This window comes from Schistocerca piceifrons, unplaced genomic scaffold, assembly GCF_021461385.2.
Source record: "Schistocerca piceifrons isolate TAMUIC-IGC-003096 unplaced genomic scaffold, iqSchPice1.1 HiC_scaffold_691, whole genome shotgun sequence".
NCBI lineage: Eukaryota > Metazoa > Arthropoda > Insecta > Orthoptera > Acrididae > Schistocerca > Schistocerca piceifrons.
Window position 1 is genome coordinate 19,083 of NW_025728939.1, and position 20,632 is coordinate 39,714.

At 49.6% G+C, this 20,632-nt stretch overlaps 27 non-coding genes across 27 annotated transcripts; all 27 read left to right on the plus strand.

Annotated features, from left to right (window-relative positions):
* The first annotated feature begins 11 nt into the window (after positions 1-11).
* Positions 12-83, plus strand: Trnat-cgu. Its single transcript has one exon. It is a non-coding gene; the product is annotated as a tRNA-Thr (tRNA).
* A 333-nt stretch (positions 84-416) lies between these two features.
* Trnan-guu lies at positions 417-490 on the plus strand. The gene has a single exon. It is a non-coding gene; the product is annotated as a tRNA-Asn (tRNA).
* A 689-nt stretch (positions 491-1,179) lies between these two features.
* On the plus strand, positions 1,180-1,251 carry Trnat-cgu. The gene has a single exon. It is a non-coding gene; the product is annotated as a tRNA-Thr (tRNA).
* Positions 1,252-1,584: 333 nt separating this feature from the next.
* On the plus strand, positions 1,585-1,658 carry Trnan-guu. The gene has a single exon. It is a non-coding gene; the product is annotated as a tRNA-Asn (tRNA).
* A 689-nt stretch (positions 1,659-2,347) lies between these two features.
* Trnat-cgu lies at positions 2,348-2,419 on the plus strand. Its single transcript has one exon. It is a non-coding gene; the product is annotated as a tRNA-Thr (tRNA).
* A 333-nt stretch (positions 2,420-2,752) lies between these two features.
* Trnan-guu lies at positions 2,753-2,826 on the plus strand. The gene has a single exon. It is a non-coding gene; the product is annotated as a tRNA-Asn (tRNA).
* Positions 2,827-3,515: 689 nt separating this feature from the next.
* On the plus strand, positions 3,516-3,587 carry Trnat-cgu. The gene has a single exon. It is a non-coding gene; the product is annotated as a tRNA-Thr (tRNA).
* Positions 3,588-3,920: 333 nt separating this feature from the next.
* Positions 3,921-3,994, plus strand: Trnan-guu. Its single transcript has one exon. It is a non-coding gene; the product is annotated as a tRNA-Asn (tRNA).
* A 689-nt stretch (positions 3,995-4,683) lies between these two features.
* On the plus strand, positions 4,684-4,755 carry Trnat-cgu. The gene has a single exon. It is a non-coding gene; the product is annotated as a tRNA-Thr (tRNA).
* A 332-nt stretch (positions 4,756-5,087) lies between these two features.
* Positions 5,088-5,161, plus strand: Trnan-guu. The gene has a single exon. It is a non-coding gene; the product is annotated as a tRNA-Asn (tRNA).
* Positions 5,162-5,850: 689 nt separating this feature from the next.
* On the plus strand, positions 5,851-5,922 carry Trnat-cgu. The gene has a single exon. It is a non-coding gene; the product is annotated as a tRNA-Thr (tRNA).
* A 333-nt stretch (positions 5,923-6,255) lies between these two features.
* Positions 6,256-6,329, plus strand: Trnan-guu. The gene has a single exon. It is a non-coding gene; the product is annotated as a tRNA-Asn (tRNA).
* Positions 6,330-7,018: 689 nt separating this feature from the next.
* Trnat-cgu lies at positions 7,019-7,090 on the plus strand. Its single transcript has one exon. It is a non-coding gene; the product is annotated as a tRNA-Thr (tRNA).
* A 332-nt stretch (positions 7,091-7,422) lies between these two features.
* On the plus strand, positions 7,423-7,496 carry Trnan-guu. The gene has a single exon. It is a non-coding gene; the product is annotated as a tRNA-Asn (tRNA).
* Positions 7,497-8,185: 689 nt separating this feature from the next.
* Trnat-cgu lies at positions 8,186-8,257 on the plus strand. Its single transcript has one exon. It is a non-coding gene; the product is annotated as a tRNA-Thr (tRNA).
* Positions 8,258-13,922: 5,665 nt separating this feature from the next.
* Trnan-guu lies at positions 13,923-13,996 on the plus strand. Its single transcript has one exon. It is a non-coding gene; the product is annotated as a tRNA-Asn (tRNA).
* A 689-nt stretch (positions 13,997-14,685) lies between these two features.
* Positions 14,686-14,757, plus strand: Trnat-cgu. The gene has a single exon. It is a non-coding gene; the product is annotated as a tRNA-Thr (tRNA).
* Positions 14,758-15,089: 332 nt separating this feature from the next.
* Trnan-guu lies at positions 15,090-15,163 on the plus strand. Its single transcript has one exon. It is a non-coding gene; the product is annotated as a tRNA-Asn (tRNA).
* A 689-nt stretch (positions 15,164-15,852) lies between these two features.
* Trnat-cgu lies at positions 15,853-15,924 on the plus strand. Its single transcript has one exon. It is a non-coding gene; the product is annotated as a tRNA-Thr (tRNA).
* Positions 15,925-16,256: 332 nt separating this feature from the next.
* Positions 16,257-16,330, plus strand: Trnan-guu. The gene has a single exon. It is a non-coding gene; the product is annotated as a tRNA-Asn (tRNA).
* Positions 16,331-17,019: 689 nt separating this feature from the next.
* On the plus strand, positions 17,020-17,091 carry Trnat-cgu. Its single transcript has one exon. It is a non-coding gene; the product is annotated as a tRNA-Thr (tRNA).
* A 332-nt stretch (positions 17,092-17,423) lies between these two features.
* Trnan-guu lies at positions 17,424-17,497 on the plus strand. Its single transcript has one exon. It is a non-coding gene; the product is annotated as a tRNA-Asn (tRNA).
* A 689-nt stretch (positions 17,498-18,186) lies between these two features.
* Positions 18,187-18,258, plus strand: Trnat-cgu. Its single transcript has one exon. It is a non-coding gene; the product is annotated as a tRNA-Thr (tRNA).
* A 332-nt stretch (positions 18,259-18,590) lies between these two features.
* On the plus strand, positions 18,591-18,664 carry Trnan-guu. Its single transcript has one exon. It is a non-coding gene; the product is annotated as a tRNA-Asn (tRNA).
* A 689-nt stretch (positions 18,665-19,353) lies between these two features.
* On the plus strand, positions 19,354-19,425 carry Trnat-cgu. The gene has a single exon. It is a non-coding gene; the product is annotated as a tRNA-Thr (tRNA).
* A 333-nt stretch (positions 19,426-19,758) lies between these two features.
* Trnan-guu lies at positions 19,759-19,832 on the plus strand. The gene has a single exon. It is a non-coding gene; the product is annotated as a tRNA-Asn (tRNA).
* Positions 19,833-20,521: 689 nt separating this feature from the next.
* Positions 20,522-20,593, plus strand: Trnat-cgu. The gene has a single exon. It is a non-coding gene; the product is annotated as a tRNA-Thr (tRNA).
* The last annotated feature ends 39 nt before the right edge of the window (positions 20,594-20,632 follow it).

Sequence of the window (20,632 nt, forward strand, 5' to 3'; positions counted from 1 at the left end):
GCTAAGCTGCCGCCTTCTTAGCTCAGTGGTAGAGCACTGGTCTCGTAAACCAGGGGTCGTGAGTTCGAACCTCACAGAAGGCATTCATTTTTTAAACCTTCCTGCAAGGAGCGGAGCTATCTCGAGCAGCATCTAACACATGGCAGTACACTGAATGAAAGGGATGTTCTACAACCTATGACAAGTATTCTACTGGCCTCAGAGGTTTTCTGAATGCATAGGCAGAACATTGGTTTGTATGCATTTTGTAGTATAATGTCATGCTTGGCGATGTCATTCGTTTACGAGCCTCGCTACAGTGTGCATGCACGTTATCCATGTGAAGAGGCGTAAGCAAATGCTACCATTCTGCGAGATTCCTGCAGAAGGTATACGAATTGCGTTGATATACAGAGCACAAGGGAGCCAAAGTCAAGGCCTCCGTGGCGCAATCGGCTAGCGCGTTCGGCTGTTAACCGAAAGGTTGGTGGTTCGAGCTCACCCGGGGGCGAAATCGTTTTAACCGGCACCGAGGTGAGGACATACGTCAACTTTGTTAGAGATACACAGCTAGTGTGACAATTTGGCTGCGTTTGAGTGATGCCACAGAGCCTTATACACATTCAGTCAAGTGACACTGTAGGTAAAAACATGGCCCTACACAGACGTTCTGCTGTTTTCCTTTTTATTCGTCATGTGTGACACTGCAGTAGAGGGACGCCCGCTACAAAAGACGTATTCTTTACATTCAATTTCAGCATATACGTCGCGAGTGCCATATGACAGGGCCTGTCTCTCGATGTCGATTTGTATTTGGTGTGTCTTAAGTGTCGGTCTGCAGTAGGCCGCTGTTGGCCGAGCGACGTGCAGTCGCCTTACATGAAGCCCCATGGGCAACGCCAGTGCCACTGTGGACAACAGCGCACTGTAGCCAGAGAGAGGAGCCGAAAGGCGCATTTCGCAGTCGAGCCACGCTATCCCACAAGCTGTGCACTAGGTCAGGATTGTGCAGACCGCTAACTTTTGGTGGGCCGACGCTCGTCGTCGATCGTAAGGGCGAAACATCCAAGAGATTTGGAAAACGGCAATGTGGACACCCCCAGCAGCAGCTGTGTGCCAAATCCGATATCTGGTCGAGGGCTGCAAGATTCAGTATGATGAAGTAACAATTTGGGGATAGCTCACAAACGCTAAGCTGCCGCCTTCTTAGCTCAGTGGTAGAGCACTGGTCTCGTAAACCAGGGGTCGTGAGTTCGAACCTCACAGAAGGCATTCATTTTTTAAACCTTCCTGCAAGGAGCGGAGCTATCTCGAGCAGCATCTAACACATGGCAGTACACTGAATGAAAGGGATGTTCTACAACCTATGACAAGTATTCTACTGGCCTCAGAGGTTTTCTGAATGCATAGGCAGAACATTGGTTTGTATGCATTTTGTAGTATAATGTCATGCTTGGCGATGTCATTCGTTTACGAGCCTCGCTACAGTGTGCATGCACGTTATCCATGTGAAGAGGCGTAAGCAAATGCTACCATTCTGCGAGATTCCTGCAGAAGGTATACGAATTGCGTTGATATACAGAGCACAAGGGAGCCAAAGTCAAGGCCTCCGTGGCGCAATCGGCTAGCGCGTTCGGCTGTTAACCGAAAGGTTGGTGGTTCGAGCCCACCCGGGGGCGAAATCGTTTTAACCGGCACCGAGGTGAGGACATACGTCAACTTTGTTAGAGATACACAGCTAGTGTGACAATTTGGCTGCGTTTGAGTGATGCCACAGAGCCTTATACACATTCAGCCAAGTGACACTGTAGGTAAAAACATGGCCCTACACAGACGTTCTGCTGTTTTCCTTTTTATTCGTCATGTGTGACACTGCAGTAGAGGGACGCCCGCTACAAAAGACGTATTCTTTACATTCAATTTCAGCATATACGTCGCGAGTGCCATATGACAGGGCCTGTCTCTCGATGTCGATTTGTATTTGGTGTGTCTTAAGTGTCGGTCTGCAGTAGGCCGCTGTTGGCCGAGCGACGTGCAGTCGCCTTACATGAAGCCCCATGGGCAACGCCAGTGCCACTGTGGACAACAGCGCACTGTAGCCAGAGAGAGGAGCCGAAAGGCGCATTTCGCAGTCGAGCCACGCTATCCCACAAGCTGTGCACTAGGTCAGGATTGTGCAGACCGCTAACTTTTGGTGGGCCGACGCTCGTCGTCGATCGTAAGGGCGAAACATCCAAGAGATTTGGAAAACGGCAATGTGGACACCCCCAGCAGCAGCTGTGTGCCAAATCCGATATCTGGTCGAGGGCTGCAAGATTCAGTATGATGAAGTAACAATTTGGGGATAGCTCACAAACGCTAAGCTGCCGCCTTCTTAGCTCAGTGGTAGAGCACTGGTCTCGTAAACCAGGGGTCGTGAGTTCGAACCTCACAGAAGGCATTCATTTTTTAAACCTTCCTGCAAGGAGCGGAGCTATCTCGAGCAGCATCTAACACATGGCAGTACACTGAATGAAAGGGATGTTCTACAACCTATGACAAGTATTCTACTGGCCTCAGAGGTTTTCTGAATGCATAGGCAGAACATTGGTTTGTATGCATTTTGTAGTATAATGTCATGCTTGGCGATGTCATTCGTTTACGAGCCTCGCTACAGTGTGCATGCACGTTATCCATGTGAAGAGGCGTAAGCAAATGCTACCATTCTGCGAGATTCCTGCAGAAGGTATACGAATTGCGTTGATATACAGAGCACAAGGGAGCCAAAGTCAAGGCCTCCGTGGCGCAATCGGCTAGCGCGTTCGGCTGTTAACCGAAAGGTTGGTGGTTCGAGCTCACCCGGGGGCGAAATCGTTTTAACCGGCACCGAGGTGAGGACATACGTCAACTTTGTTAGAGATACACAGCTAGTGTGACAATTTGGCTGCGTTTGAGTGATGCCACAGAGCCTTATACACATTCAGCCAAGTGACACTGTAGGTAAAAACATGGCCCTACACAGACGTTCTGCTGTTTTCCTTTTTATTCGTCATGTGTGACACTGCAGTAGAGGGACGCCCGCTACAAAAGACGTATTCTTTACATTCAATTTCAGCATATACGTCGCGAGTGCCATATGACAGGGCCTGTCTCTCGATGTCGATTTGTATTTGGTGTGTCTTAAGTGTCGGTCTGCAGTAGGCCGCTGTTGGCCGAGCGACGTGCAGTCGCCTTACATGAAGCCCCATGGGCAACGCCAGTGCCACTGTGGACAACAGCGCACTGTAGCCAGAGAGAGGAGCCGAAAGGCGCATTTCGCAGTCGAGCCACGCTATCCCACAAGCTGTGCACTAGGTCAGGATTGTGCAGACCGCTAACTTTTGGTGGGCCGACGCTCGTCGTCGATCGTAAGGGCGAAACATCCAAGAGATTTGGAAAACGGCAATGTGGACACCCCCAGCAGCAGCTGTGTGCCAAATCCGATATCTGGTCGAGGGCTGCAAGATTCAGTATGATGAAGTAACAATTTGGGGATAGCTCACAAACGCTAAGCTGCCGCCTTCTTAGCTCAGTGGTAGAGCACTGGTCTCGTAAACCAGGGGTCGTGAGTTCGAACCTCACAGAAGGCATTCATTTTTTAAACCTTCCTGCAAGGAGCGGAGCTATCTCGAGCAGCATCTAACACATGGCAGTACACTGAATGAAAGGGATGTTCTACAACCTATGACAAGTATTCTACTGGCCTCAGAGGTTTTCTGAATGCATAGGCAGAACATTGGTTTGTATGCATTTTGTAGTATAATGTCATGCTTGGCGATGTCATTCGTTTACGAGCCTCGCTACAGTGTGCATGCACGTTATCCATGTGAAGAGGCGTAAGCAAATGCTACCATTCTGCGAGATTCCTGCAGAAGGTATACGAATTGCGTTGATATACAGAGCACAAGGGAGCCAAAGCCAAGGCCTCCGTGGCGCAATCGGCTAGCGCGTTCGGCTGTTAACCGAAAGGTTGGTGGTTCGAGCCCACCCGGGGGCGAAATCGTTTTAACCGGCACCGAGGTGAGGACATACGTCAACTTTGTTAGAGATACACAGCTAGTGTGACAATTTGGCTGCGTTTGAGTGATGCCACAGAGCCTTATACACATTCAGCCAAGTGACACTGTAGGTAAAAACATGGCCCTACACAGACGTTCTGCTGTTTTCCTTTTTATTCGTCATGTGTGACACTGCAGTAGAGGGACGCCCGCTACAAAAGACGTATTCTTTACATTCAATTTCAGCATATACGTCGCGAGTGCCATATGACAGGGCCTGTCTCTCGATGTCGATTTGTATTTGGTGTGTCTTAAGTGTCGGTCTGCAGTAGGCCGCTGTTGGCCGAGCGACGTGCAGTCGCCTTACATGAAGCCCCATGGGCAACGCCAGTGCCACTGTGGACAACAGCGCACTGTAGCCAGAGAGAGGAGCCGAAAGGCGCATTTCGCAGTCGAGCCACGCTATCCCACAAGCTGTGCACTAGGTCAGGATTGTGCAGACCGCTAACTTTTGGTGGGCCGACGCTCGTCGTCGATCGTAAGGGCGAAACATCCAAGAGATTTGGAAAACGGCAATGTGGACACCCCCAGCAGCAGCTGTGTGCCAAATCCGATATCTGGTCGAGGGCTGCAAGATTCAGTATGATGAAGTAACAATTTGGGGATAGCTCACAAACGCTAAGCTGCCGCCTTCTTAGCTCAGTGGTAGAGCACTGGTCTCGTAAACCAGGGGTCGTGAGTTCGAACCTCACAGAAGGCATTCATTTTTTAAACCTTCCTGCAAGGAGCGGAGCTATCTCGAGCAGCATCTAACACATGGCAGTACACTGAATGAAAGGGATGTTCTACAACCTATGACAAGTATTCTACTGGCCTCAGAGTTTTCTGAATGCATAGGCAGAACATTGGTTTGTATGCATTTTGTAGTATAATGTCATGCTTGGCGATGTCATTCGTTTACGAGCCTCGCTACAGTGTGCATGCACGTTATCCATGTGAAGAGGCGTAAGCAAATGCTACCATTCTGCGAGATTCCTGCAGAAGGTATACGAATTGCGTTGATATACAGAGCACAAGGGAGCCAAAGTCAAGGCCTCCGTGGCGCAATCGGCTAGCGCGTTCGGCTGTTAACCGAAAGGTTGGTGGTTCGAGCCCACCCGGGGGCGAAATCGTTTTAACCGGCACCGAGGTGAGGACATACGTCAACTTTGTTAGAGATACACAGCTAGTGTGACAATTTGGCTGCGTTTGAGTGATGCCACAGAGCCTTATACACATTCAGCCAAGTGACACTGTAGGTAAAAACATGGCCCTACACAGACGTTCTGCTGTTTTCCTTTTTATTCGTCATGTGTGACACTGCAGTAGAGGGACGCCCGCTACAAAAGACGTATTCTTTACATTCAATTTCAGCATATACGTCGCGAGTGCCATATGACAGGGCCTGTCTCTCGATGTCGATTTGTATTTGGTGTGTCTTAAGTGTCGGTCTGCAGTAGGCCGCTGTTGGCCGAGCGACGTGCAGTCGCCTTACATGAAGCCCCATGGGCAACGCCAGTGCCACTGTGGACAACAGCGCACTGTAGCCAGAGAGAGGAGCCGAAAGGCGCATTTCGCAGTCGAGCCACGCTATCCCACAAGCTGTGCACTAGGTCAGGATTGTGCAGACCGCTAACTTTTGGTGGGCCGACGCTCGTCGTCGATCGTAAGGGCGAAACATTCAAGAGATTTGGAAAACGGCAATGTGGACACCCCCAGCAGCAGCTGTGTGCCAAATCCGATATCTGGTCGAGGGCTGCAAGATTCAGTATGATGAAGTAACAATTTGGGGATAGCTCACAAACGCTAAGCTGCCGCCTTCTTAGCTCAGTGGTAGAGCACTGGTCTCGTAAACCAGGGGTCGTGAGTTCGAACCTCACAGAAGGCATTCATTTTTTAAACCTTCCTGCAAGGAGCGGAGCTATCTCGAGCAGCATCTAACACATGGCAGTACACTGAATGAAAGGGATGTTCTACAACCTATGACAAGTATTCTACTGGCCTCAGAGGTTTTCTGAATGCATAGGCAGAACATTGGTTTGTATGCATTTTGTAGTATAATGTCATGCTTGGCGATGTCATTCGTTTACGAGCCTCGCTACAGTGTGCATGCACGTTATCCATGTGAAGAGGCGTAAGCAAATGCTACCATTCTGCGAGATTCCTGCAGAAGGTATACGAATTGCGTTGATATACAGAGCACAAGGGAGCCAAAGCCAAGGCCTCCGTGGCGCAATCGGCTAGCGCGTTCGGCTGTTAACCGAAAGGTTGGTGGTTCGAGCCCACCCGGGGGCGAAATCGTTTTAACCGGCACCGAGGTGAGGACATACGTCAACTTTGTTAGAGATACACAGCTAGTGTGACAATTTGGCTGCGTTTGAGTGATGCCACAGAGCCTTATACACATTCAGCCAAGTGACACTGTAGGTAAAAACATGGCCCTACACAGACGTTCTGCTGTTTTCCTTTTTATTCGTCATGTGTGACACTGCAGTAGAGGGACGCCCGCTACAAAAGACGTATTCTTTACATTCAATTTCAGCATATACGTCGCGAGTGCCATATGACAGGGCCTGTCTCTCGATGTCGATTTGTATTTGGTGTGTCTTAAGTGTCGGTCTGCAGTAGGCCGCTGTTGGCCGAGCGACGTGCAGTCGCCTTACATGAAGCCCCATGGGCAACGCCAGTGCCACTGTGGACAACAGCGCACTGTAGCCAGAGAGAGGAGCCGAAAGGCGCATTTCGCAGTCGAGCCACGCTATCCCACAAGCTGTGCACTAGGTCAGGATTGTGCAGACCGCTAACTTTTGGTGGGCCGACGCTCGTCGTCGATCGTAAGGGCGAAACATCCAAGAGATTTGGAAAACGGCAATGTGGACACCCCCAGCAGCAGCTGTGTGCCAAATCCGATATCTGGTCGAGGGCTGCAAGATTCAGTATGATGAAGTAACAATTTGGGGATAGCTCACAAACGCTAAGCTGCCGCCTTCTTAGCTCAGTGGTAGAGCACTGGTCTCGTAAACCAGGGGTCGTGAGTTCGAACCTCACAGAAGGCATTCATTTTTTAAACCTTCCTGCAAGGAGCGGAGCTATCTCGAGCAGCATCTAACACATGGCAGTACACTGAATGAAAGGGATGTTCTACAACCTATGACAAGTATTCTACTGGCCTCAGAGTTTTCTGAATGCATAGGCAGAACATTGGTTTGTATGCATTTTGTAGTATAATGTCATGCTTGGCGATGTCATTCGTTTACGAGCCTCGCTACAGTGTGCATGCACGTTATCCATGTGAAGAGGCGTAAGCAAATGCTACCATTCTGCGAGATTCCTGCAGAAGGTATACGAATTGCGTTGATATACAGAGCACAAGGGAGCCAAAGTCAAGGCCTCCGTGGCGCAATCGGCTAGCGCGTTCGGCTGTTAACCGAAAGGTTGGTGGTTCGAGCCCACCCGGGGGCGAAATCGTTTTAACCGGCACCGAGGTGAGGACATACGTCAACTTTGTTAGAGATACACAGCTAGTGTGACAATTTGGCTGCGTTTGAGTGATGCCACAGAGCCTTATACACATTCAGCCAAGTGACACTGTAGGTAAAAACATGGCCCTACACAGACGTTCTGCTGTTTTCCTTTTTATTCGTCATGTGTGACACTGCAGTAGAGGGACGCCCGCTACAAAAGACGTATTCTTTACATTCAATTTCAGCATATACGTCGCGAGTGCCATATGACAGGGCCTGTCTCTCGATGTCGATTTGTATTTGGTGTGTCTTAAGTGTCGGTCTGCAGTAGGCCGCTGTTGGCCGAGCGACGTGCAGTCGCCTTACATGAAGCCCCATGGGCAACGCCAGTGCCACTGTGGACAACAGCGCACTGTAGCCAGAGAGAGGAGCCGAAAGGCGCATTTCGCAGTCGAGCCACGCTATCCCACAAGCTGTGCACTAGGTCAGGATTGTGCAGACCGCTAACTTTTGGTGGGCCGACGCTCGTCGTCGATCGTAAGGGCGAAACATCCAAGAGATTTGGAAAACGGCAATGTGGACACCCCCAGCAGCAGCTGTGTGCCAAATCCGATATCTGGTCGAGGGCTGCAAGATTCAGTATGATGAAGTAACAATTTGGGGATAGCTCACAAACGCTAAGCTGCCGCCTTCTTAGCTCAGTGGTAGAGCACTGGTCTCGTAAACCAGGGGTCGTGAGTTCGAACCTCACAGAAGGCATTCATTTTTTAAACCTTCCTGCAAGGAGCGGAGCTATCTCGAGCAGTAGTTCCGCTTTAGACGCCGTGCAGTGTGGACGTGCCTAGTCTTCCGCTCCGCCGTAGCGTTACGTATAGTGGACTATCGTTTTTGTTTACGTGTTGTGTTGCAACTTCTGTGAGTGTTTCTCCGTCGTTGTTTCGTACCTTGTGGTTTTTTTTTTTCTGTTCTTATTTCAGTGTCTTTTGTGTAGCGGTTTCGACCGCATATTTTGAAAATGTCGTCCCAGGTTATTCCTCGTCAGGCTACAGTTAGTTTTGCTTTTGACAAGTCAACCCGCCATGTGCAACCTAGTTCTCTTGAGATTCATGATTGGTTGGTAGATACGTTTGGTGTTCATTCGGATCAGGTGCACACTGCTTATTTTGATACCGAACTGTATGTTTTCTTTGTTAAGTTTATGGACCCACTTCAGGTTGATAAAATTCTTTCTAAATATGGTCATCAAGTTCTCTTTCGGCATCGGGATGATTCTGTAAGTACCGTGCTGCTTTCCAATGCTTCCATCACGTATACCAATGTTCGTGTTTACAACCTTCCACCGGAGGTGGATAATGTCTATCTTAAGGAGGGTCTACAGAAGTATGGTGATGTAAAGAGCATTCGCCTTGAACGCTGGTCAAGCCAACATCGCCTGCAATGTTACAGTGGTATTCGTTCAGTCGAAATGCACGTTAAGCAGAATATTCCATCTCACCTGCAGATCGGTGGATATCGTGTCCATGTAACATATAGTGGTCAGGTTGGCACCTGTTTTTTGTGCAATGAAAGTGGTCACGTGCGTACCGACTGTCCGCGGAGAGTTTTTGTTTTAAAAAATTCTCTCGAACAGCGTCGCAAGTTAACGGTCGCTGACCTCGTTGCAGGTGGTTCTGCTCTTGGTGTAGCACAGTCCAGTGGTAGTAGCGCCCCGCCACAGGTTTTGCGCTCCCCTGATACAGACTTTCCTCCTTTGCGTGCTAAATCTGATGTTGTTCCGTCTGTCCCTCAGATGGGTGTGCCACTTTTGAATAATAAGAGGCGTCGCCCACACGATGGAAATAGTACGGATGAGGATCTCCCTGAGATGCCCCAGTCCGAGCGACCGGCATCCTCCGAGCCACTGTGTACTGTAGCTGCTCCCTGCCCTCCTGAGGTAGCGGTTCCGGTGGCGGCTGCTGGCGCCCCTCCGGCCTCCGACGCAGCTTCTCTCGAGTCGGGTCGTCGGTCGGGCCTGTTGGCGCCGTCTTCCGAACCGACTTCGATGTCACAACAAGTGGAGCCGCGACAACTTCCTGCTTCGCTGCCCCATACCTCTGCCAGCGGAGCTGCTCCGCTTCCTTCCAACTCTGCGGCCTCGGACCTTCCTGCTCACGTTTCGCCTCCGTGCAGTCCATGTTTGTCGGAAGCTAGTGCAGGTGTTGACCATTCCGTTCTGTCGGCTGTTTCCCCCGCGACCCCGGATCCCGCATGTGGACCGGCGCGGGTGGTGTCGGATACAGAACTTGACCCTCCTACGTCACCGGCGGCTGAAGTTTCCTTGCCCGTCAGCCGACGCAAGTTACGCGTTCAGCCGAACGTTAATGCTGTTCGTAAAAAACCGAAACGTAAGGGATCCGCGGAACGGGGTAGCAGTCCCCCTCCCTTGGATGCCTCCGTCACCCCTGCTATGGACTGTGACGCTGGTGCGTCGGTGTAGGTGATTTGTTTTCTCGCTTTTCTCTCTATGGTTCAAGCATACACCTTTCTTACCTTAAATGTTAACCGTATTGAGTCCGACGTTCGCATTGCCTCTTTGCGGCAGTTTATTTACGACGCCTGTGCGGACGTAGTGTTTTTGCAAGAAGTGTTGTTTTCTGATCTCTCTCTACCTGGATTTCAAACTGTTTTTAATGTCGCGCCGGAATATTCAACAGGAACTGCTCTTTTCTTTCGAGAGGGCATTCCTATTACTGACATTGAATTCCTTGACTCTGGCCGTGGGATTGGTTGTCGTCTTTTTGATCTCCGCCTCGTTGTTTTGTATGCCCCCTCTGGTTCGGGTCACACTGTGGCTCGATCGCGCTTTTATAAAGAAGAGCTTATTTATCTTTTGCGCCAGAGTCCTCGGAGTCTCCTGCTCGGAGGCGATTTTAATTGTGTTTTACGCCCTGCAGACCAGTCCCCCAATTTTAATTATTGCCGTGATTTACATGACTTAGTTCGTACGATGCATCTGCGTGATGTTTGGGAACACAAATATCCAACCCTGGTGAAATATACGTTTTTTACCGCGTCCTCATGCAGTAGACTCGACAGATTCTATTTATCTGATTTTTTATGTGATAAAATTCTTTCTGTCGATGTTATTCCTACTAGTTTTTCTGACCATTGTGCTTTTACTGCAACTGTAAATCTTAGTCGCCAACCTGCAAAACTTTATCGTTCCCAGTGGATGTTAAATGTTTCCCACCTTGCCGACAGTGCTATGGATGATGTTATAAGTGGCGTGTGGGAGCGATGTCTTCGCTCTGTCCCGCGATACCCCTCCTTGCTGGTTTGGTGGACTGCGTTTGCCAAGCCCAAGATTCGTCAGACTTTGATTTTCTACTGTGCTGCTAGGACGCGTGATTTTAAGAACACGTATGAATATTACTACTCTGTCCTGCGTGAACTATATGACGCGGCGGGTACCTCTCCACTGCGGATCCATGATGTTCGTCGTATTAAAGCCAAGCTCTTGAGCCTTAAACGACGACAGATGGATGGTCTGCGAGTTAAGTCGAAACCTCACTCTCTTGTTGAAGGTGAACTGACATCCTTGTACCACCTGCTACGGCATCAGACTCGTCGTCGTCGCTCCTTCATCTCTTCTCTTACGGTGGATGATGGGCGACAGCTTAGTGCACAGGAGGAAATGGTACGTGCTCTTCATCAGTATTACACTAGTCTATATTCTGCCGATGATTCTGGTGAGTCTCTTTCTGATGATGTCTTTGGGGATCTAACTGCGACGATCGCGCCTGACGCGAACGGCGATTTTCTCCGGGAGTTCCAGGTAGATGATGTTTTCGATTTTATTGCTCGCTCTCCGTCCGGTAAATCGCCGGGTCCAGACGGCCTGCCTAAAGAATTTTATCTCCGTTTTTGGCCTCTTTTGGGTGGCATTTTTACGCAGATTTTAAATGAGATTGTCAGGGGGGTGGATGTGCCTGCCGATTTTAAAGTAGGGAAAATTGTTTTAATCCCGAAGTCCTCTGGTCGTTTATCTGCTGCCAATCTTCGTCCGCTCACATTGCTGAATTTTGACTATAAGACAGCTGCTAGAGCGCTCAATAGCCGGTTGTCTTCTCTGCTTCGGGGTGTGATTGGTGCACATCAATGTTGTTTTCATGATAGATCTATTCTGACACCAGTAGCCGAATATCGGGATGTTGTCTCGGTTGCGGCGGTTACAAACGTACATTGTGCCTTTGCCTTCCTTGATTTTTATAAGGCTTTTGATCACGTCAGTCATGTGTTTTTAGATCGTGTTTTAGGTACAATAGGTTTTAACGCTTCATCACGTGGTGTTCTTGGCAATTTGTATAGGGGAATAACAGCTCGGGTGTCAGTCAATGGGCAGCTGACGCCGCCCATTGCTATCCGCCGCGGAGTGCCTCAGGGTAGTCCGCTCTCTATGTCTTTATTCGTATTGTCCCTGGAACCGCTGCTTCGGACTATTGCTCTCAAGCTTCAGGGTATGTCCCTCTCTGGTGGGAAGCTCTCTGTTAAGGCATATGCGGATGATGTCGTTGTTCTCCTCCGTCAACGTGATGATATCCCGTTGTTGAAAGGGGCAGTTGATGCATACTGTCGTGTCTCTGGAGCGCGTCTCAATCAGGGTAAATGTAAGTTCCTTGATATTCGAGGATTTCGCGATGCTGACGTCCCTTGGGCCACTTTTGTCGATCGCCATACGTCCTTGGGGATTATCATTGATCGGTGTCCTCTAAAAATGGCGGCTCTCAATTGGAAATCTGTCACCGAGAAGATACAGGGGGCTCTGATGGTCCATGAGCAGCGCTCTGCTACCATTTTGCAAAAAGTCAGAATTTTAGACACCTACGTTCTATGTAAAGCTTATTACGTTGCTCAGCTGTTCCCACTTCCCATGATGGTGGCGAAAAGGTTGCGCCAATTGTCTAGCAGGTTTATATGGAAGGGCCATCTATTCAAGTTACGTTACGAGGTAATGACGAAACCGCGTCTCTCCGGAGGCTTGGGCCTCTCTGACATTACTCGCAAGGCGTCTGCTTTGTACGTCCGCCGAACGACTCTAATTGTTACGCAAGAAGTGACTTCAATTACATCCAGGCTTTTTACTGTTGTGCGTCCGGCGAGCCTTGCTCCACCTGTCGATGTCGGACGCCTAAATTTTAAGTTGAAACACATTCGGGAATTTTACATTGCGGTGAGTTACCTCGGTGACGTCTTCTTGCGGCGACCGGTGCCAACGACCAAGGGCTTGATTGCCCGCTGGGAGGGGCTGGCCGGTCCCAATCCAATAGAGCTGGCGTCTCCATCTGTGTCCTGGAGGAACGTCTGGAAGAACGTTAGTCTGCCGATCCACTCTATGGCCGTGGCGTCCACGTGGTATAGGGTAATAAATAATTTGGTTCCCACCAATGTACGACTGCACCGTATTGGTCTTTCTGACACGGACACCTGTACTCGGTGTGGTCTCCTGGATACCCTTGAACATCGATTCACCTGCTGTGGGCACCTTGCTAATTGGCGTTGGCTCAGGAAACAACTTGCTTTTGTCACTAGGTCTGCTGAAGCCGCTTATACTATTGACATCATCGTCCGGCCCGATTCTTCCTTTTTTCCGCGGACGAAGCTCCATACCGTCATGTGGTTGATTGGCCATTTCGTACATTTTGTCAACAGTTGTCATGAAGAGGATGGACACCTAGCGTTTCGGCAGTACATGCTTACTGCTTACTGGCAGCGCTTGCGATTGCCAGGCCTCCGAGATGATTTTGCCAATATGCTTAGCCTGACATTTGAAAGAGAGGGTGTTGGCTAAGGTCACCTGTGTGAGCCATTTTCTTTTATACTGTTTCTGGATTTGCCGCCTATATGTATGTTTCTTCTCTACACCAGGACTGAAGTTTTCGTGTTTTAATCTTTATTTCAGTAAGCAGTCTACATTATTTAGTCATGTTTTAGGATTTTAATTTCAGTACTGAACTTCTTTTGAACAAAAAAAAAAAAAAAAAAAAAAAAAAAAAAAGTGGTAGAGCACTGGTCTCGTAAACCAGGGGTCGTGAGTTCGAACCTCACAGAAGGCATTCATTTTTTAAACCTTCCTGCAAGGAGCGGAGCTATCTCGAGCAGCATCTAACACATGGCAGTACACTGAATGAAAGGGATGTTCTACAACCTATGACAAGTATTCTACTGGCCTCAGAGTTTTCTGAATGCATAGGCAGAACATTGGTTTGTATGCATTTTGTAGTATAATGTCATGCTTGGCGATGTCATTCGTTTACGAGCCTCGCTACAGTGTGCATGCACGTTATCCATGTGAAGAGGCGTAAGCAAATGCTACCATTCTGCGAGATTCCTGCAGAAGGTATACGAATTGCGTTGATATACAGAGCACAAGGGAGCCAAAGTCAAGGCCTCCGTGGCGCAATCGGCTAGCGCGTTCGGCTGTTAACCGAAAGGTTGGTGGTTCGAGCCCACCCGGGGGCGAAATCGTTTTAACCGGCACCGAGGTGAGGACATACGTCAACTTTGTTAGAGATACACAGCTAGTGTGACAATTTGGCTGCGTTTGAGTGATGCCACAGAGCCTTATACACATTCAGCCAAGTGACACTGTAGGTAAAAACATGGCCCTACACAGACGTTCTGCTGTTTTCCTTTTTATTCGTCATGTGTGACACTGCAGTAGAGGGACGCCCGCTACAAAAGACGTATTCTTTACATTCAATTTCAGCATATACGTCGCGAGTGCCATATGACAGGGCCTGTCTCTCGATGTCGATTTGTATTTGGTGTGTCTTAAGTGTCGGTCTGCAGTAGGCCGCTGTTGGCCGAGCGACGTGCAGTCGCCTTACATGAAGCCCCATGGGCAACGCCAGTGCCACTGTGGACAACAGCGCACTGTAGCCAGAGAGAGGAGCCGAAAGGCGCATTTCGCAGTCGAGCCACGCTATCCCACAAGCTGTGCACTAGGTCAGGATTGTGCAGACCGCTAACTTTTGGTGGGCCGACGCTCGTCGTCGATCGTAAGGGCGAAACATCCAAGAGATTTGGAAAACGGCAATGTGGACACCCCCAGCAGCAGCTGTGTGCCAAATCCGATATCTGGTCGAGGGCTGCAAGATTCAGTATGATGAAGTAACAATTTGGGGATAGCTCACAAACGCTAAGCTGCCGCCTTCTTAGCTCAGTGGTAGAGCACTGGTCTCGTAAACCAGGGGTCGTGAGTTCGAACCTCACAGAAGGCATTCATTTTTTAAACCTTCCTGCAAGGAGCGGAGCTATCTCGAGCAGCATCTAACACATGGCAGTACACTGAATGAAAGGGATGTTCTACAACCTATGACAAGTATTCTACTGGCCTCAGAGTTTTCTGAATGCATAGGCAGAACATTGGTTTGTATGCATTTTGTAGTATAATGTCATGCTTGGCGATGTCATTCGTTTACGAGCCTCGCTACAGTGTGCATGCACGTTATCCATGTGAAGAGGCGTAAGCAAATGCTACCATTCTGCGAGATTCCTGCAGAAGGTATACGAATTGCGTTGATATACAGAGCACAAGGGAGCCAAAGTCAAGGCCTCCGTGGCGCAATCGGCTAGCGCGTTCGGCTGTTAACCGAAAGGTTGGTGGTTCGAGCTCACCCGGGGGCGAAATCGTTTTAACCGGCACCGAGGTGAGGACATACGTCAACTTTGTTAGAGATACACAGCTAGTGTGACAATTTGGCTGCGTTTGAGTGATGCCACAGAGCCTTATACACATTCAGCCAAGTGACACTGTAGGTAAAAACATGGCCCTACACAGACGTTCTGCTGTTTTCCTTTTTATTCGTCATGTGTGACACTGCAGTAGAGGGACGCCCGCTACAAAAGACGTATTCTTTACATTCAATTTCAGCATATACGTCGCGAGTGCCATATGACAGGGCCTGTCTCTCGATGTCGATTTGTATTTGGTGTGTCTTAAGTGTCGGTCTGCAGTAGGCCGCTGTTGGCCGAGCGACGTGCAGTCGCCTTACATGAAGCCCCATGGGCAACGCCAGTGCCACTGTGGACAACAGCGCACTGTAGCCAGAGAGAGGAGCCGAAAGGCGCATTTCGCAGTCGAGCCACGCTATCCCACAAGCTGTGCACTAGGTCAGGATTGTGCAGACCGCTAACTTTTGGTGGGCCGACGCTCGTCGTCGATCGTAAGGGCGAAACATCCAAGAGATTTGGAAAACGGCAATGTGGACACCCCCAGCAGCAGCTGTGTGCCAAATCCGATATCTGGTCGAGGGCTGCAAGATTCAGTATGATGAAGTAACAATTTGGGGATAGCTCACAAACGCTAAGCTGCCGCCTTCTTAGCTCAGTGGTAGAGCACTGGTCTCGTAAACCAGGGGTCGTGAGTTCGAACCTCACAGAAGGCATTCATTTTTTAAACCTTCCTGCAAGGAGCGGAGCTATCTCGAGCAGCATCTAACACATGGCAGTACACTGAATGAAAGGGATGTTCTACAACCTATGACAAGTATTCTACTGGCCTCAGAGTTTTCTGAATGCATAGGCAGAACATTGGTTTGTATGCATTTTGTAGTATAATGTCATGCTTGGCGATGTCATTCGTTTACGAGCCTCGCTACAGTGTGCATGCACGTTATCCATGTGAAGAGGCGTAAGCAAATGCTACCATTCTGCGAGATTCCTGCAGAAGGTATACGAATTGCGTTGATATACAGAGCACAAGGGAGCCAAAGTCAAGGCCTCCGTGGCGCAATCGGCTAGCGCGTTCGGCTGTTAACCGAAAGGTTGGTGGTTCGAGCCCACCCGGGGGCGAAATCGTTTTAACCGGCACCGAGGTGAGGACATACGTCAACTTTGTTAGAGATACACAGCTAGTGTGACAATTTGGCTGCGTTTGAGTGATGCCACAGAGCCTTATACACATTCAGCCAAGTGACACTGTAGGTAAAAACATGGCCCTACACAGACGTTCTGCTGTTTTCCTTTTTATTCGTCATGTGTGACACTGCAGTAGAGGGACGCCCGCTACAAAAGACGTATTCTTTACATTCAATTTCAGCATATACGTCGCGAGTGCCATATGACAGGGCCTGTCTCTCGATGTCGATTTGTATTTGGTGTGTCTTAAGTGTCGGTCTGCAGTAGGCCGCTGTTGGCCGAGCGACGTGCAGTCGCCTTACATGAAGCCCCATGGGCAACGCCAGTGCCACTGTGGACAACAGCGCACTGTAGCCAGAGAGAGGAGCCGAAAGGCGCATTTCGCAGTCGAGCCACGCTATCCCACAAGCTGTGCACTAGGTCAGGATTGTGCAGACCGCTAACTTTTGGTGGGCCGACGCTCGTCGTCGATCGTAAGGGCGAAACATCCAAGAGATTTGGAAAACGGCAATGTGGACACCCCCAGCAGCAGCTGTGTGCCAAATCCGATATCTGGTCGAGGGCTGCAAGTTTCAGTATGATGAAGTAACAATTTGGGGATAGCTCACAAACGCTAAGCTGCCGCCTTCTTAGCTCAGTGGTAGAGCACTGGTCTCGTAAACCAGGGGTCGTGAGTTCGAACCTCACAGAAGGCATTCATTTTTTAAACCTTCCTGCAAGGAGCGGAGCTATCTCGAGCAGCATCTAACACATGGCAGTACACTGAATGAAAGGGATGTTCTACAACCTATGACAAGTATTCTACTGGCCTCAGAGTTTTCTGAATGCATAGGCAGAACATTGGTTTGTATGCATTTTGTAGTATAATGTCATGCTTGGCGATGTCATTCGTTTACGAGCCTCGCTACAGTGTGCATGCACGTTATCCATGTGAAGAGGCGTAAGCAAATGCTACCATTCTGCGAGATTCCTGCAGAAGGTATACGAATTGCGTTGATATACAGAGCACAAGGGAGCCAAAGTCAAGGCCTCCGTGGCGCAATCGGCTAGCGCGTTCGGCTGTTAACCGAAAGGTTGGTGGTTCGAGCCCACCCGGGGGCGAAATCGTTTTAACCGGCACCGAGGTGAGGACATACGTCAACTTTGTTAGAGATACACAGCTAGTGTGACAATTTGGCTGCGTTTGAGTGATGCCACAGAGCCTTATACACATTCAGCCAAGTGACACTGTAGGTAAAAACATGGCCCTACACAGACGTTCTGCTGTTTTCCTTTTTATTCGTCATGTGTGACACTGCAGTAGAGGGACGCCCGCTACAAAAGACGTATTCTTTACATTCAATTTCAGCATATACGTCGCGAGTGCCATATGACAGGGCCTGTCTCTCGATGTCGATTTGTATTTGGTGTGTCTTAAGTGTCGGTCTGCAGTAGGCCGCTGTTGGCCGAGCGACGTGCAGTCGCCTTACATGAAGCCCCATGGGCAACGCCAGTGCCACTGTGGACAACAGCGCACTGTAGCCAGAGAGAGGAGCCGAAAGGCGCATTTCGCAGTCGAGCCACGCTATCCCACAAGCTGTGCACTAGGTCAGGATTGTGCAGACCGCTAACTTTTGGTGGGCCGACGCTCGTCGTCGATCGTAAGGGCGAAACATCCAAGAGATTTGGAAAACGGCAATGTGGACACCCCCAGCAGCAGCTGTGTGCCAAATCCGATATCTGGTCGAGGGCTGCAAGATTCAGTATGATGAAGTAACAATTTGGGGATAGCTCACAAACGCTAAGCTGCCGCCTTCTTAGCTCAGTGGTAGAGCACTGGTCTCGTAAACCAGGGGTCGTGAGTTCGAACCTCACAGAAGGCATTCATTTTTTAAACCTTCCTGCAAGGAGCGGAGCTATCTCGAGCAGCATCTAACACATGGCAGTACACTGAATGAAAGGGATGTTCTACAACCTATGACAAGTATTCTACTGGCCTCAGAGTTTTCTGAATGCATAGGCAGAACATTGGTTTGTATGCATTTTGTAGTATAATGTCATGCTTGGCGATGTCATTCGTTTACGAGCCTCGCTACAGTGTGCATGCACGTTATCCATGTGAAGAGGCGTAAGCAAATGCTACCATTCTGCGAGATTCCTGCAGAAGGTATACGAATTGCGTTGATATACAGAGCACAAGGGAGCCAAAGTCAAGGCCTCCGTGGCGCAATCGGCTAGCGCGTTCGGCTGTTAACCGAAAGGTTGGTGGTTCGAGCTCACCCGGGGGCGAAATCGTTTTAACCGGCACCGAGGTGAGGACATACGTCAACTTTGTTAGAGATACACAGCTAGTGTGACAATTTGGCTGCGTTTGAGTGATGCCACAGAGCCTTATACACATTCAGCCAAGTGACACTGTAGGTAAAAACATGGCCCTACACAGACGTTCTGCTGTTTTCCTTTTTATTCGTCATGTGTGACACTGCAGTAGAGGGACGCCCGCTACAAAAGACGTATTCTTTACATTCAATTTCAGCATATACGTCGCGAGTGCCATATGACAGGGCCTGTCTCTCGATGTCGATTTGTATTTGGTGTGTCTTAAGTGTCGGTCTGCAGTAGGCCGCTGTTGGCCGAGCGACGTGCAGTCGCCTTACATGAAGCCCCATGGGCAACGCCAGTGCCACTGTGGACAACAGCGCACTGTAGCCAGAGAGAGGAGCCGAAAGGCGCATTTCGCAGTCGAGCCACGCTATCCCACAAGCTGTGCACTAGGTCAGGATTGTGCAGACCGCTAACTTTTGGTGGGCCGACGCTCGTCGTCGATCGTAAGGGCGAAACATTCAAGAGATTTGGAAAACGGCAATGTGGACACCCCCAGCAGCAGCTGTGTGCCAAATCCGATATCTGGTCGAGGGCTGCAAGATTCAGTATGATGAAGTAACAATTTGGGGATAGCTCACAAACGCTAAGCTGCCGCCTTCTTAGCTCAGTGGTAGAGCACTGGTCTCGTAAACCAGGGGTCGTGAGTTCGAACCTCACAGAAGGCATTCATTTTTTAAACCTTCCTGCAAGGAGCGGAGCTATCTCGAGCAGCATCTAACACATGGCAGTACACTGAATGAAAGGGATGTTCTACAACCTATGACAAGTATTCTACTGGCCTCAGAGGTTTTCTGAATGCATAGGCAGAACATTGGTTTGTATGCATTTTGTAGTATAATGTCATGCTTGGCGATGTCATTCGTTTACGAGCCTCGCTACAGTGTGCATGCACGTTATCCATGTGAAGAGGCGTAAGCAAATGCTACCATTCTGCGAGATTCCTGCAGAAGGTATACGAATTGCGTTGATATACAGAGCACAAGGGAGCCAAAGTCAAGGCCTCCGTGGCGCAATCGGCTAGCGCGTTCGGCTGTTAACCGAAAGGTTGGTGGTTCGAGCCCACCCGGGGGCGAAATCGTTTTAACCGGCACCGAGGTGAGGACATACGTCAACTTTGTTAGAGATACACAGCTAGTGTGACAATTTGGCTGCGTTTGAGTGATGCCACAGAGCCTTATACACATTCAGCCAAGTGACACTGTAGGTAAAAACATGGCCCTACACAGACGTTCTGCTGTTTTCCTTTTTATTCGTCATGTGTGACACTGCAGTAGAGGGACGCCCGCTACAAAAGACGTATTCTTTACATTCAATTTCAGCATATACGTCGCGAGTGCCATATGACAGGGCCTGTCTCTCGATGTCGATTTGTATTTGGTGTGTCTTAAGTGTCGGTCTGCAGTAGGCCGCTGTTGGCCGAGCGACGTGCAGTCGCCTTACATGAAGCCCCATGGGCAACGCCAGTGCCACTGTGGACAACAGCGCACTGTAGCCAGAGAGAGGAGCCGAAAGGCGCATTTCGCAGTCGAGCCACGCTATCCCACAAGCTGTGCACTAGGTCAGGATTGTGCAGACCGCTAACTTTTGGTGGGCCGACGCTCGTCGTCGATCGTAAGGGCGAAACATCCAAGAGATTTGGAAAACGGCAATGTGGACACCCCCAGCAGCAGCTGTGTGCCAAATCCGATATCTGGTCGAGGGCTGCAAGATTCAGTATGATGAAGTAACAATTTGGGGATAGCTCACAAACGCTAAGCTGCCGCCTTCTTAGCTCAGTGGTAGAGCACTGGTCTCGTAAACCAGGGGTCGTGAGTTCGAACCTCACAGAAGGCATTCATTTTTTAAACCTTCCTGCAAGGAGCGGAGCTATCT